This window comes from Hordeum vulgare, chromosome 2H (assembly GCF_904849725.1).
Source record: "Hordeum vulgare subsp. vulgare chromosome 2H, MorexV3_pseudomolecules_assembly, whole genome shotgun sequence".
Lineage (NCBI taxonomy): Eukaryota > Viridiplantae > Streptophyta > Magnoliopsida > Poales > Poaceae > Hordeum > Hordeum vulgare.
In genome coordinates, this window is record NC_058519.1 from 275,719,874 (window position 1) to 275,735,105 (window position 15,232).

Below are 15,232 nucleotides of genomic sequence, written 5' to 3' on the forward strand. Positions count from 1 at the left end.
TAAACCACGTCCCGAACCCGTGGTTTCGCGTCCAGCACCTCACTGTGCTCGCACGCGTGCCACGGTGAGTCACCGGCGCGCCCGAGTCGGGTCACTGTCGATGGCCTATAAATAGGTCCCCCCGGCGCCCCAGCACCCTCCAAGCCGCTTCAGCACAACCAGTAGACACTCCCTAGCCACCCAGTCGAACATGTCCCCTAACTTTCCCGAGCGAATTCGTAGCCCTAGCCCCTAGTTCGACACCAACCCGAAACCCATCCGCCATGGGCACCTCGTCGCCGGCGACCCAAACCACCTCCGGTGACGTCCCAACCACGAGCAGGTAGGCGGAGGGATGAGGAACCCGTTCCTAGTTTGGCCTGAGGACAACGACAGCCTCGCCGGCGTCCATCTCCACCTCTCTGGCTGAAGGTAGGAGAAGGACCCGATAGGTGGAGCCCACCTATCGGTGTCCTGGGGCAGCCAGCGCGCGCAGCAGCTGACGCTTACCCCAGGGGCCCGCAGGTCAGGTTTGAACCTGGCCCGCGTGCGCCTGGGGCCAGGCCTGCTGGCTGGGCCGGGTGGACCTGTTCCCTGGCCTTTTTCTTTTATTTTAATTCAGTAACTTAAATTATTTTTTATAAAAAGATTTAGCCAGTAGAAAATATAATTCTTCCACCAGTAATTTTCTAAAAATGAGTAGTATTTGATTTTGCAATAGTTGACATTTAACAAAAACAGAAACTATTTTGACATAATAAAATGATGTTAAAAAGCACTTGTTTGCTTCTGTTTGCTGTTAAATAAATATGCTTGGCTAATAAAACTACAGAAAACATTTTCCAAAATAATGAACTGAATTTATTCAAGACTTGCAACATTTTTAAAAGCACTTTGTGATCTGCTTTAGTGAGAGCTAGTATTTATTTATTCCTTTCTCGACGGTAGAGTTACCGAGTGACGGAGGATCCGGAGCGGAAGACCTTGAAGACCCCGGATACCTAGCTGACCAAGGAAAGCAGCCCTTTTGCCATGACTTAAGTATATAAAATGATGCATGCTAGTATAGCAAGTATTTTCCCGTTGCATGTAATCACAGTGCTGGTTCATCATTGATGTGATGGTACCGAAGGCTTCTTCGAAGCACTTGCATTAATAGTAATGATATTCACATGGCTCCTCGGAGCAGAAACATGATAAGCTGACCCTACCATCTACGAGGATCATGCTACTGTCATGTTGTTTAGTAAGGTAAGATCATTGCACTGAGCTTGACCCTACCCCTTGAGGGTCATGTTATTACCATGTTGACAAGTAATGATAGAGCATATTATCATGAGCATGATGATGAGTTAAATAAAGAGTTTATGAAAACCCCGTCGGGTGCCACTAATGCCCGAGGGTGATGATGAGTTGGTGATCACTTTTGGTGAAGTGATGCACCGTGTTTTGGTGTGAGTATGGTTTCGGATATGGGATTAGATTTATGATGTGTCGACCGTCCCAACCTTACCAGTACGACCACGATACCCCTTTATGGGACGGGGCTTTGTTGATTACTCTGGTCGGTACTAGCAAAGAGCCAAATTACTAGTGGCGGGAGTGATCGTTGTCACTCTCGTGATGGGGTCGTGCCAGGTAGGACGACTATGCCATTATTATGAGTTCCAGGCACACCGTTGGTCCCTGCATGGTTGATACAGTCCAGAGTCGGTGCTCGTAAGACGTACAACATGTGGGCTGGGTACCAATCGAGTGGACCTCTTTGTCTAGTATTGTCAGGGGAAAGATGATGATCGGGTACTTACCTCGGGTATATGTGATATACCGCGAGTCGTGGATGACACGGAAGTTTCCCGTTTCTCGTGGGTCCAGCGTACTACCTCTACAGAGTGTAAACTATTCGAATAGCCATGTCCACAGTCAAGGGCAGTTGGGTGGTGCTGCTTAAACTACGTCCAATGTTTCCGCATAAACCAAAGTGTGCGTGTGTGGTGTTAAAAAGGTGTTGTTATAATCATGATAATAATATGATCAAGTTCGGTGACTTGACATATAGGGATAAACCCGGATGGTTTAGCCCTCATTAATACCTTGAGGTTATGACAAGTCCGATGACTTGGCATACAGGGTGAACCCGGTGTGTTCAACCCTTGTCAGATATGTCAATATCTGTTTCCTGTTCTTCAAAAGTAAATCTTTAACTTGTTGCATATACCTGATCATGCCACCACATTGCATTCCATTAAAGATACATGTTACTGTTATTCCTTACCATATATATTCATATCATGGGCTGTTTGCGAGTACATTCAAAGTACTCCTTGGCTTGCCACTGGTTATGTTATTGACTAGACATGGAAGGACCGGAGTTTGGCGATGAGTACGCCGTCGGAGACGAACCTGCGATCTAGGATGCTTCGAAGTCAGAATGCATGTCGCTGTAGGCTTGATGGCATGGGCACTGCTCAGCCCTTACGAGTTTCCACTACTCGATGTATCCGTTTAATTGGCTTTAGGCCTTGTTCTTCAACCCGACCTTCTGGTTGTTCGATGTAATAATTTCGGTACTTGGATGTAAGACTCTATTATTCAATATCTATTCAGTGAACATTAACTCTTGGGGTCACTAAGCACGGCAAACTCGACTTGCTAGTCGGGGTCCCCACAGGCGGCCAGGCAGGCACGCAGGTGCGTGGCCGCGCCGGAGGGAGCGGCGGCCACCTCCTGGTGCCGACTCGCACAAGGAAGACGACAGGCGTGGAGGTGGGTTGGGCCACAGGTGAGCGACATGTAAGGTTTCTTTCCATTTTTTTCATCTCTGTTTCTATTATTTACTTACTGACTTTGTTTTGTTTTATTTTTGGCTCCAAACTATTCCAAAAATAGTTTAAATGATACTGGAATGTTAGTTGGAATATATCCAACCACATATAAAGTTTTCAACATTTTTGGGAACTTTGAAATATTTGAAATCAAATATATTGTTGATTTCAGTAGCTTTTAACTTTAGAATAAAATGCAAAAGGCCTTTTGAAAATATATTTCACCTCTGATATTTTGTTTTCAACATTTATCGGAAAAGATGAACTTTTCTAATGGGCATTTTGGATTCATTGATTTTGGCAATAGCTGAATTGTTTTTGAATAAGGGTGGCTAGGGTTTTGCTTTGGTTTTCTTTACTTTGCTTTGAATTTCATTTCATTTTCTTGGATGCAAAGAAGGAAGATATGATCTCAACTTGCTAAACCCTAATGGGGATCAGGGATGTGACAAGTTGTTGAGAGGAAGAACCGGACCCTCAGAGAAATGGTGATAACGATGCTTAACGAATACAAGACTCCAAGACACTTTTGGGCAGAAGCCATGGAAACAGCTTGCCATGTCATAAAATGACTCTACCTGCACAAGCTTGTTGGTAAAGCGGCATTTGAGCTACTCACGAGTAACAAACCCCAAGTTGGATACTTTCGAGTATTCGGCTCTAAGTGATATAATCTTGATAAGCATCGCCGATCTAAATTTGCACCTAAATCTTATGAAGGTTTCCCTCTTGGTTATGGATCAAACTCTCATGCCTACCTTGTCTACAACTACTTCACTTGAAAAGTTGAAGAAACGGTAGATGTGAAGTTTGATGAGACTAATGGTTCGCAGGTGAAACAATTACCAGTTGATAAAGGAGATCGGGAACCATCGGAAGTTATCAAAGATTTGTCCATTGGCAAGATTCGTCCCATGGAGGTGAGTGAAAGCACTTCATCAACTCAAGTGGAAGTTCCTACTTCGTGTCAAGGCGAATTGAAAAATGACATGGAAGCATCCACAAGGGGAACACGACATGTTGAAGAAGAGGAAGAAGTACATCGTGATGATCCACCTCAACCTTCCTCACCACCACCTCAAGGAGAAGATGACGCCAACAACAATGCTCAAGATGATGATGATGAAGAAGAAGTTACTCCACCAAACAAGAAGAAGTTGTCAAGAGTTAGAGCAAGAGTGGACATATATCAAACGCTGAAACAAATTCACAGCAACATAAACAATGGGAGAATCACTCGCTCTAAATCTCGACTAGCTAACTTTTGTGAGCATTATTACTTCATATCTAGCATTAAACCCTTGAAGGTAGAAGAAGCTCTCCAAGATCCAGATTGGGTGAATGCCATGCATGAAGAGCTACACAATTTCGAGAGGGACCAAGTTTGGACAATTGTTGAAAAACCAGAAGGCGAGCAGAATATCATTCGTAAAAGATGGGTGTTTCGGAACAAGCAAGATGAAGACGGACAAGTTGTATGCAATAAAGCACGTCTCGTAGCCCAAGGTTACACGCAAGTCGAAGGTATGGACTATGGTGAGACTTATGTTTCTGTTGCTAGACTTGAAGCCATTCATATTCTTCTAGCTTATGCCAATCAACATGATATAACTCTCTACCAAATGGATATTAAAAGTGTCTTTCTCAATGGAGAAATTGAAGAGGAAATCTGCGTTAAACAACCTCCTCGTTTTGTGAACCCTAAGAAACCTGATCATGTTTAGAAACTTCGCAAAGCTTTATATGGCCTTAAACAAGCACCTAGAGCTTGGTACAAATGCCTAATGAAGTTTCTCGTTGAAAAAGGTTTGGAGATCGGCAAAATTGATGCAGCCTTACTCACTAAAAGAGTAAATGGAAAACTATTTGTTTGTCAAATATATGTGGATGATATTATTTATGGATCTACTAACCCACACTTTAGTGAAAAGTTTGGAAAGATGATGTCATAGAAGTACGAGATATCCATGATGAGTGAATTGAAGTTCTTCCTTGGATTAAAAATCAAACAGTCGAGAAAAGGTACGTTCATCTCTCAAACCAAGTACACCATGGACTTGATCAAGAAGTTCAACATGCAAGAATGCAAAGGTATGAGAACCCCCATGCATACTAGTTGACATCTTGACCTCACTAAGGATGATGCACCTGTTGATCAAAAGGTTTATAGATCGATGATAGGATCATTGCTATATCTATGTGCCTCTCGTCTTGATATCATGCTAAGTGTTTGCATGTGTGCCTGCTATCAAGCAGCACGTAAAGAATGTCATCTATTGGTAGTGAAAAGGATAGTGAGATACCTTATACATATGCCAAACTTTGGCATATGGTATCCCAAGGGATCTTCTTTTGATCTTGTTAGCTATTCCGACTCGGATTATGGTGGAGACAAGGTTGATAGAAAATTCACCTTGGGTACATGTCAATGTCTTGGGAGATCTCTGGTCTCTTGGACGTCTAATCCCGTGCAACATTCTAGAACTAAGCATATCCAAGTGCGACATCATTTCATCCGTGATCATGTTGCCAAAGGAGACATTGATTTCAGGCATGTACGTACTAACAAACAGTTGGCTGATATTTTCACCAAAGCACTTGATGAGAAAGTATTCTGTCATTTGAGGAGTGAGTTGAACATCATTGATGCTTCAAACTTGAGCTAGACTCACTCAGATGCATGCAAGGGCATGAGCTTTACTCACTATTCCTTGATGCCATTGATATGACCATCTTATGTCTTGGAAACTATGCTCCCTTGTTTTGTATCTACCCTTTTGTAGGTACTTGGATGAAATACACTCCACAAGATTGCAGCCAACTCCAAACGAAAGCAATCTTGACATGGCCAAGTATCAACAACCTATTTCTTCGGAGATGAAGGAAGAACACAAAATAATCATATCCTTGACAACACTATGATTATGAATGTCACTCATGACATTTGGATATATTATGTTCTTCCTTGCGTGTCTAACCACTGTAGGTGAAAAGTGAACGAAAACAACATGGAGTGCTCCCAACACAAGACAATCTTCATCAACCTTGGGCATGTACAACAAGTTCACCAACATGCCACGTCAATAAATCATTGTAAGGTATGTACTCATATCCGTGATAAAGCTCTACACCAAGTAATGGAGTAAAGCAACTCAAGTGATATGAAGAAATTGAAATTCTTATTCAAAATGGTAACCCCATTTCGAGCTTAATGATGAGTATGACCTATGATCAAGCATCCTTGCTTGACTCCTCAAGTCAAATACTCTAATATAGGTGACCTAGTCACTTCCCCACATCTAGATGGACAATATCGTACGGTTCACATTTGTTCTTTCACATTCTTAGAACCATCCCTCTCTCATCTATATGTGTGTATTTTCAAATATTATAATATATATATATATATTCTTATTCTTCTTACTTTTGTTTACAAGTCCCGGTTGGAATTATCCTCCTTTTAACATTGGACTTTTGAAACAATACTTTCAGTCAACCTAATTTCTGTTAAAGAGTTGACTATCATTGCAACTCAGTTTCACCAGATTAGGAAACTCGGTCCAACTGATTTCTCCCAAAGGCCCAAATATTAATCTCGGTTCTACCGAACCATAATGCCTCAATGACTCCGATTTTCCTGACTTTGTTGCTCTGATAATTTCTTCCGAACTATTGTCTTAGGGGAGACAACTTCACTAGGGGGAGAAAAATCTCAGTGATCCCATACAATATAAGAGGGAGAATAATTAAGGATCCCTAACATAGGGGAGATCATTCAAGGACCTCTTATCCATACCTAAGGGGATAACATTCGATGAGCCCTACCAAATATCTACGGGGGAGAAAAGCTAAAATTCAAGGAACCCTTACAAAAGAGAGAAGTATCCAGGATCCCTGTCTCTCAATGAGCCCTTACCCTGTGCCTTTATTTTTGGTAATTATGCCAAAGGGTGAGAAATATCATCAAATCTTCCATTCAATGAACCTACTTATAGGGGCGACATATCATCAAGAAGTTTATACAAAAAGAGGGAGAAACAACATTAAGGGAGATACTTGTATCAAAACTTACACACTAAGGGGAAGAGAGATAAACATGGCTTTATTTTATTTCCTTGAACTTATGTTCCCTGCCTACTCCCAATATCTACATGCTATGATTCAGGGGGAGAGGAAATTTTACATATTTATCTTTAGGGGCGAAAGTTCTTCTTCCTTGGAAACATATTCTTTCATCAAATCCTATCTTCAATATGTCTTCAAGTTCTTGGTATCTTTGAAGTCATTTGCATCTTTACAACAGGGTACTCTTGTGTTATCTAACATTTGTTTTCCCAAGTGTACTTCTATGTCAAGACACTCAAGATTCTCAAGGTAAGTATATGCATCATATTCTTGTTCATGATGACCTCTTGTTTCTTGCACATATTGTTTGCAAGAGGGAATCTTGAACATGGAAGTCCTTCATTCACATTTTGTTTGATGCATATAGCCAGGATCCATATGACTTGTCTTGTCCTTGTACCTTGTGTGTGCCCATGCATTCCAAAGAAACTATCTTTTAAAGGGATCGCACACATTCAGGGGGAGCTTGTAATAGTCATATGTCTGTCAAAGCTATCATATACTTTTGAGTATCTTTATTTGAAGCTTTGATTGTATGTTATCATCAATTACCAAAAAGGGGGAGATTGAAATCACATATGCTCCCTTGGTGATTTTGATAATTCATGACAACATACATTGCCTCTTGGACTAACACTTTTACCTAGATATCTCAGGTTTAGTCCATGAAGAGCTATGGCTTAAGGTTTATGTCGAGATGCCACTGGGTGCAAGAAAGGAATAATATTGGCTCAAGCTTCAAGCTAGAAGAATCTTCATTTTATATTTGAGAGAAATCACTTTTGAGTCCATAGGAAATCCAATACTATTAAAAGGCGGTGAGGTAGTAAAATGAACTGATTGCTCAAATGCTCAAAGTTAACCACCAAAACACTCAGTCATTTTTCCCACATATCTACTCTGTCAATTTCCACATACACAAACTCGGTGTCACCAACATTGCCACATCGGACCCATGGAGTTTTATCCTAAGACAGAACCCAAGACATTCCCACAAAATCAGTGCAACCGAAACTGCATCGGTGCTACCGAGTTTGGGTGACCAACATTCTATATATTGCCCAGATACACAAAATCGTAATTTCCGAGTTTGAGTATCGGTGCCACCGAGTTTGGCCATATGACTGTTAGTCAAATTTTTGGTGCCACCGAGTTCTATATATCGGTCTCATCGAGATTCAAAATTTCACACCTTTGAGCTAATCGGTACCACCGAGTTGTCCACTTCGGTGTCATCGAGTTTGCACTTTTGTGTGTAACGGTTGGATTTTGTTGCTGCCTATATATACCCCTTCACCCAGCTCTCATTCGTGGGAGAAGCACTCACAACACACACTTCATTTCCAGACCCATTTTCTGAGAGAGAACCACCTTCTCATGTGTTGAAACCAAGATATTCCAATCCAATCATTTGAAACTTGATTTCTAGCCTCCCCAAACTGCTTTCCACCAAATCAACCTCTCCTACCCATTCATATCTTACGTGAGAGAGATTTGTGTTGAGGAGACTATCTTTAGAAGCACAAAAGCTAGGTGTCATTGATCCACCCCATCTATTACCTTTTGGAGGGCGGTACATCCTACATTGGTTAGGTGTCGCTTGGAAGCCTCCTACTTCACGTTGTGGAGTTGAACCAAGATGTTTGTAAGGGCAAGGAGATCGCCTACTTTGTGAAGATCTACCATGAGTAAGGCTAGTCCTCCGTGGATGTAAGCCGTGGAGGGATAGACAAGGCCGCTTCTTTGTGTACTTTCCATGGGTGGAGCCCTCTGTGGACTCTCGCAGCCGTTACCCTCTGTGGGTTGAAGTCTCCACTAACATGGACATACAGTAGTGCAACCTATCGGAACAATGCCAAAAATCACCGTGTCAACCGTTGCATTTGATCTCCTAAACTCTACTCCTTTACATGTTCAAAGTCTTTACTTTTGCGCTGCCATATATGTTGACTAGCATGTGTAGGGTGCTTTAGACTTGTTAGAACCGCTAGATTTCTGCCTCCTAGAAATTGGGTTAGGCTAGAAATTTCATCTTGACAAGTAGTCTATTCACCCCCCCCTCTAGAGACATCTTCTATCGATCCATCACCAACGTATCTACAATTTTTGAAGTATTCCTGCCATGTTTACAACAATTTTTATATGATTTTGGTGTGATTTTATCAGAACTTACCCGGACTAGCGCTGTTTTCAGGAGAACTACCATTTTGTCGTTTTTGTGGAGAAATAAAAGTTCTCGGAACGGGCTGACAATTTACGAAAAATATTTTTGGAAAATATAAAAAATACTAGAGCAAAGAGTTGGGCCAGTGGACCAGGAGGTCACAACCCTACCTGGCACGACCACCACCTGGTCGGGACCCTGTGGCTTGTGACCTCCTCGGGAACCTTCCTAACGTGATTCCAACGCTAAGTACTCCTATAATTACCCAAACCTCCGAAAATCAATCTAGATTGGGAGTTCTGCTGCTGCAAGCGTCCAGAGCCACAAAAAACAATCGGGAGCCTGTTTTGGCACCCTGCCGGAGGGGGAAACCATCATCGGAGGCCATCTTCATCATCCCGGCGATCTCCATGATGAGGAGGGAGTAGTTCACCCTCGGGGTTGAGGGTATGTACCAGTAGCTATGTGTTTGATCTCTCTCTCTCTCTCTCTTGTGTTCTTGAGATGGCACGATCTTGATGTACCGCGAGCTTTATTAATATAGATGAATCATATGGAGTTTTCCCTCTCCATCTTCTTGTGATGAATTGAGTTTTCCCTTTGAAGTTGTCTTATCGGATTGAGTCATTAAGGATTTGAGAACACTTGATGTATGTCTTGCGATGGGATATCCATGGTGACAACGGGATGGAATAGAATATGGTGGTAGATATCCAAGGGGTAAAAGTGGAGAGGATGGTATCTAGGCGTACCAATGGGGTATGGATATGCCCATCGGTAGATGTCAATGCAAGGAGTAGGTATTCCATGCAAATGATGCACTAAAGCAATAAGTTATGAAACCTCAAATGAAACTAAGTGGGGTGTGCATCAAACTTGCTTGTTCATGAAGACCTCGGGCATTTGAGGAAGCCCGTCATCAGAATATGCAAACCAAGTTTATAATAATGATAATACGATTCCCGCTAGCATATGAAAATGACATATCATGAGACTCTCTTTATGAGGAACATGGTGCCACTTTGAGGCATAAGTGTGGTAAAGGATAGTAGAAAAATCCCCTTCTCTCTTTTTCTATCATTCATTTTTTCATCTTTTTTTATGGGCTCATTTGGCCTCCCCCTTTTTTTTCGTCTAGAATCTCTTCCCGACTTGTGCGGGAATCATAGTCTCCATCATCCTTTCCTCACTGTGAAAATGCTCTAATAATGATGGTCATCACACTTTTATTTACTTACAACTCATGAAAGCTTGATACAAAGAACTATGACTCAATATGAATGCCTCTGGCAGTGTACCAGGATGTGAAATGATCTAGCGTGACATGTAACAGCAATATAATGAATGGTGGCTTTGCCACAAATGCTACGTTAGCTCTATATGATCATGCAAAGAAATATGATGATGAATGAACTAGTCATATGATGTAACAGTGAATTTGCATGGCAATATATCTAAGAATGGCTATAGATATGCCATGATAGGTAGGTATGGTGTCTGTTTTGAGTAGGATGAAAGTTTTATGTGTGACAGAGCATATCATGCCCCAGGGTTTGGATGCACCGACGAAGTTCGCACCAATCCTAGAGGTGAGAATGGGCAATGCACAGTAGCGAAGAGGCTAGCAAAATATGAGGTGGTGAGATTGCATATGTCCATGGTTTGACATTAGTCATGAAGAACTCGTATACTTATTGCAAAGTTTTATTTGTTTCATCACAAATCAAAGCACTACCCACATGCCCTGGGGAGAGGGTTGGGAGGAGTTAACCATCACGCCACTCCGACTCGAAACAACACTAAAATTTTAAAGATGAATAGAAATGTTCACACATCCCTACCATGCCTTTTTAATATCTAGAAAAAAGGAATTAACACCTTTTAATACTGCTAATTCTATGAATCAACAATGATGTACTCACACCTTTTTCATATAACCACATAAATATCATTAACCCAAAATTTCTCTATATGTGTGATACGTCTCCGTCGTATCTACTTTTACGAACTCTTTTGCCCTTGTTTTGGACTCTAATTTGCATGATTTGAATGGAACTAACGCGGACTAACGCTGTTTTCAGCAGAATTGCCATGGTGTTGTTTTTGTGCAGAAATGGAAGTTCTCGGAACGTCCTAAAAATTTACGGAGATTTTTTCTGGAATAAAAGAAAAATACCTGCGCAAAGATCCACGTGAGGGGGTGTGCCAGTGGGCCACAAGCCCACACGGCGCAGCCACCCCCTAGGCCGCGCCATGCAGGCTTGTGGGGCCCACATGGCACCACCGCCCCCAATCTCAGTCCTATATCTTCCGTTTCGCCTGAAAAAATCAGAGAGCAGGTTTCATCACGTTTTGCGATACGGAGGCGTCGCCACATCCTGTTCTTCATCTGGAGGGCAGATCTGGAGTCCGTTTCAGGCTCCGGAGAAGGGAAATCGTCGCCATCGTCATCATCAACCTTTCTCCATCGACAATTCCATGATGCTCTTCATCGTTTGTGAGTATTCTCATCGTAGGCTTGCTGGACGGTGATGAGTTGGATGAGATCTATCATGTAATAGAGTTAGTTCTTGACGGGGATTGGTCCCTAGTATCCACTATGTTCTAGATTGATGTTGCTACTACTTGGCTATGGTTAATGCTTGTCACTAGGGGCCGAGTGCCATGATTTCATATCTGAACCTATTATGTTGTCGCCAATATATGTGTGTTTTAGATCCTATCTTGCAAGTTGTAGTCACCTACTATGTGTTATGACCCGGATACCCCGGAGTGACAATAGCCGGAACCACTCCCGGAGATGACCATAGTATGAGGAGTTCATGTATTCACCGAGTGTTAATGCGTCGGTCCGGTTCTTTATTAAAAGGAGAACCTTAATATCCCGTAGTTTCCATTAGGACCCTGCTGCCACGGGAGGGATGGACAATAGATGTCATGCATGTTCTTTTCCCTAAGCACGTATGACTATATACGAAATACATGCCTACATTAGATCGACGAACTGGAGCTAGCCACATATCTCTCTGTGTTATAGCTGTTACATGATGAATCAGATCCGTCACACTCATCCATCACCGATCCACTGCCTACGTGTCTTTTACTACTGGTCCTCGCTAGTTACTTTGCTTAGGTTTGTCCCTCGCTACAAAAGGGATTGGGCCACTTTGCTGCTACTGTTGCTACTGCTGTCCCTTTGCTGCTGCTGTCACTACTGTTGTTACATGTTACTTTGATGCTGCTGCTACTACTGTTCCTTGCTACTCCGTTGTTACTTGTTGCAAGACTTTGTTGGCGTTAACATCCCGTCAACGTGCCTTTTTCTGGCGCCATTGCTGGGAATTGCCAAAGCTTTTTCTGGTGCCGTTGCTATCGTACTACCTTGCTACTCATACTTTGCTTGCAGACACTAATCTTTTAGGTGTGGTTGAATTGACAACTCAGCTGCTAATGCTTGAGAATATCCTTTAGCTTCTCCTTGTGAGCGAATCAATAAATTTGGGTTGAATACTCTATCCTCGAAACTACTGCGATCCCATACGCTTGTGGGACACCAAGACTTTTTTTGGCGCCGTTGTCGGGGAAGCACAGCTGTATTCTCTAAGTCACTTGGGATTGATGTCTGCTGATCACTATGAGGAATCCGAAAGATCCAAGAACTAAAATCCTACCTTCCACTACGAGGAGAGGTAAGGAACTGCCATCTAGCTCTGCACTTGATTCACCTTCAGTTTTGAGTAAGTTTGCGACTTCGCCGCCTGCTAGAAATCTTGATATGCCGCGTGTGCTTGATGATGCTACTTCTGCTGCTTATGATGCTATGCTTGATACTATGCCTGATGATGCTATGCTTGATACTATGCCTGCTATGCCTGATACTGCTTTGCCACTAGGTGCATTCCTTGATGCACAACTTGCTAGAGTTGCTGCTAGATGTGATGATACTTCTGAAACTGCTGACACTATTGAAGTAGAACCTGCTACTATGCCTGAATTGCCTGTTATGCCTGATACGCGCTATGTTATGGAGGGAGAGATAGCCGAGGATTTTCTTGCGTGTAAGGATAGCTATGATGTTGAGAAACTTCTGCGCAAGTGGAAAGAAAAATCTCCGAACGCTAGGATGAAATACGACCCGAAGTTTGCCACTTTTCCTATCTTTGTGACCGATAAGGATTATGAATTCTCTGTCGACCCTGAGTTAATCACTATGGTCGAATCTAATCCTTTTCACGGTTATGAGTTTGAAACGGTTGTAGCCCATCTTACCAAACTGCACGATATAGCCACCCTATTCACTAGTGAGGTAAAGATCCGCCACTACTACATGCTCAAGTTGTTTCCTTTCTCGCTAAAGGATGATGCTAAGACCTGGTTCACTTCTCTTGCTCCTGGTTGTGCGCATAGCCCCCAGGATATGGTCTACTACTTCTATGAAAAATATTTCCCTGTCCATAAGAAGCAAGCTGCCTTGCTGGAAATATACAACTTTGCTCAAGCTGAAGAAGAGAGTCTCCCACAAGCTTGGGGGAGGCTTATCCAGCTACTGAATACTTTGCCTGATCACCCTCTTGAGAAGAATAGGGTACTTGGTATCTTCTATAATGGACTTACCGATGCTTCTAAAGACCACCTAGATAGTTGTGCCGGTAGTGTTTTTAGGAACGAGCCGTAGAACAAGCTGAGATTCTACTAAACAACATCTTGTGCAATGAGAATGCTTGGACTATTCCCGAACCACCTCCTAAGCCAACTCCGAAGATATGCAAGAAGCTAAGAAATATTTGCGAGAGAAAGGCATTAAATCTGAAGATGTCAAAAATCTACCACCCATCGAAGAGATCCATGGTCTCGTTAACCCGATACAGGTAGTAGAAGTAAATTCTCTCCGTAGGTTTGATGAGAGTGATATTCCTTTTGATAAACCTGCTAGCTTATGCCTGGATGAATTAGATAACTTCGTTGCCAAACAACAGAGTTTCAATGATTATGTTAGAAGACAATTGGAAAAGTATGCTCGTATGCTTAGTCATTTAAGTGCTTGTGTGGACAGAAATGTCAATAATCTTAAGCTTTTGAGTAAACATGCCTCTATGGTTACTACTCAGGTAGCACAACTACTTAAAGTTCAGAATGACTTGCTCAACGAGTTGAATGAAAATTCCATCCGAGTCGTCACTAGAGGTGGTAGAATGACCGAGGAACCTCTATATCGTGAGGGTCATACGAAGAGAGTTGAACAAGAGTCTCAAGGAGTTAGCACTGATGCACCTAGTCATCCTAGAAAGAAGAAGAAAGATGATAGGAACCTTCACGCTAGCAACCCTGTTGCTGCTACCCCTGAGAGTCCAACTGATGCCTCTGTCTCTGATGCTGAAACACATTCTGGTGATGAACATGAGCCTAATGATAATATCAATAGTGATGTTCATGATGATGCTCAGCCTAGCAATGAAAAGGATGTGGAGATTGAACCTAGTGTTGATCTTGATAACCCACAGCCAAAGACTAAGAGATACGATAAGAATGACTTCACTGCTAGGAAGCATGGTAAAGAAAGGGAGCCATGGGTTCAGAAACCTATGCCCTTTCCTCCCAAACCATCCAAGAAAAAGGATGATGAGGATTTTGAGCGCTTTGTTGAAATGATCAGACCTGTCTTTCTGCAGATGCGTCTGAAAGATATGCTCAAGATGTCTCCGTATGCTAAGTACATGAAAGATATTGTGACTAATAAGAGGAGGATACGTGATCTTGAGATCTCCGCCATGCTTGCCAATTACACTTTCAAGGGTGGAACTCCGAAGAAACTAGGTGATCCTGGTGTGCCTACTATACCTTGCTCCATTAAAGGTAACTATGTTAGAACTGCGTTATGCGACCTTGGAGCCGGTGTTAGTGTTATGCCTCTCTCTCTTTATCGTAGACTTGAGCTGGATAAGTTGACACCAACTAAAATCTCTCTGCAAATGGCCGACAAATCAACTGCTTTCCCTATCGGCATTTGCGAGGATGTGTCTGTTGTGGTTGCTAACACCACTATCTTAACAGACTTTGTTATCTTGGATATTCCCGAGGACGATGCCATGGCGGTCATCCTCGGAAGACCCTTTTTAAACACTGCAGGGGCTGTTATATA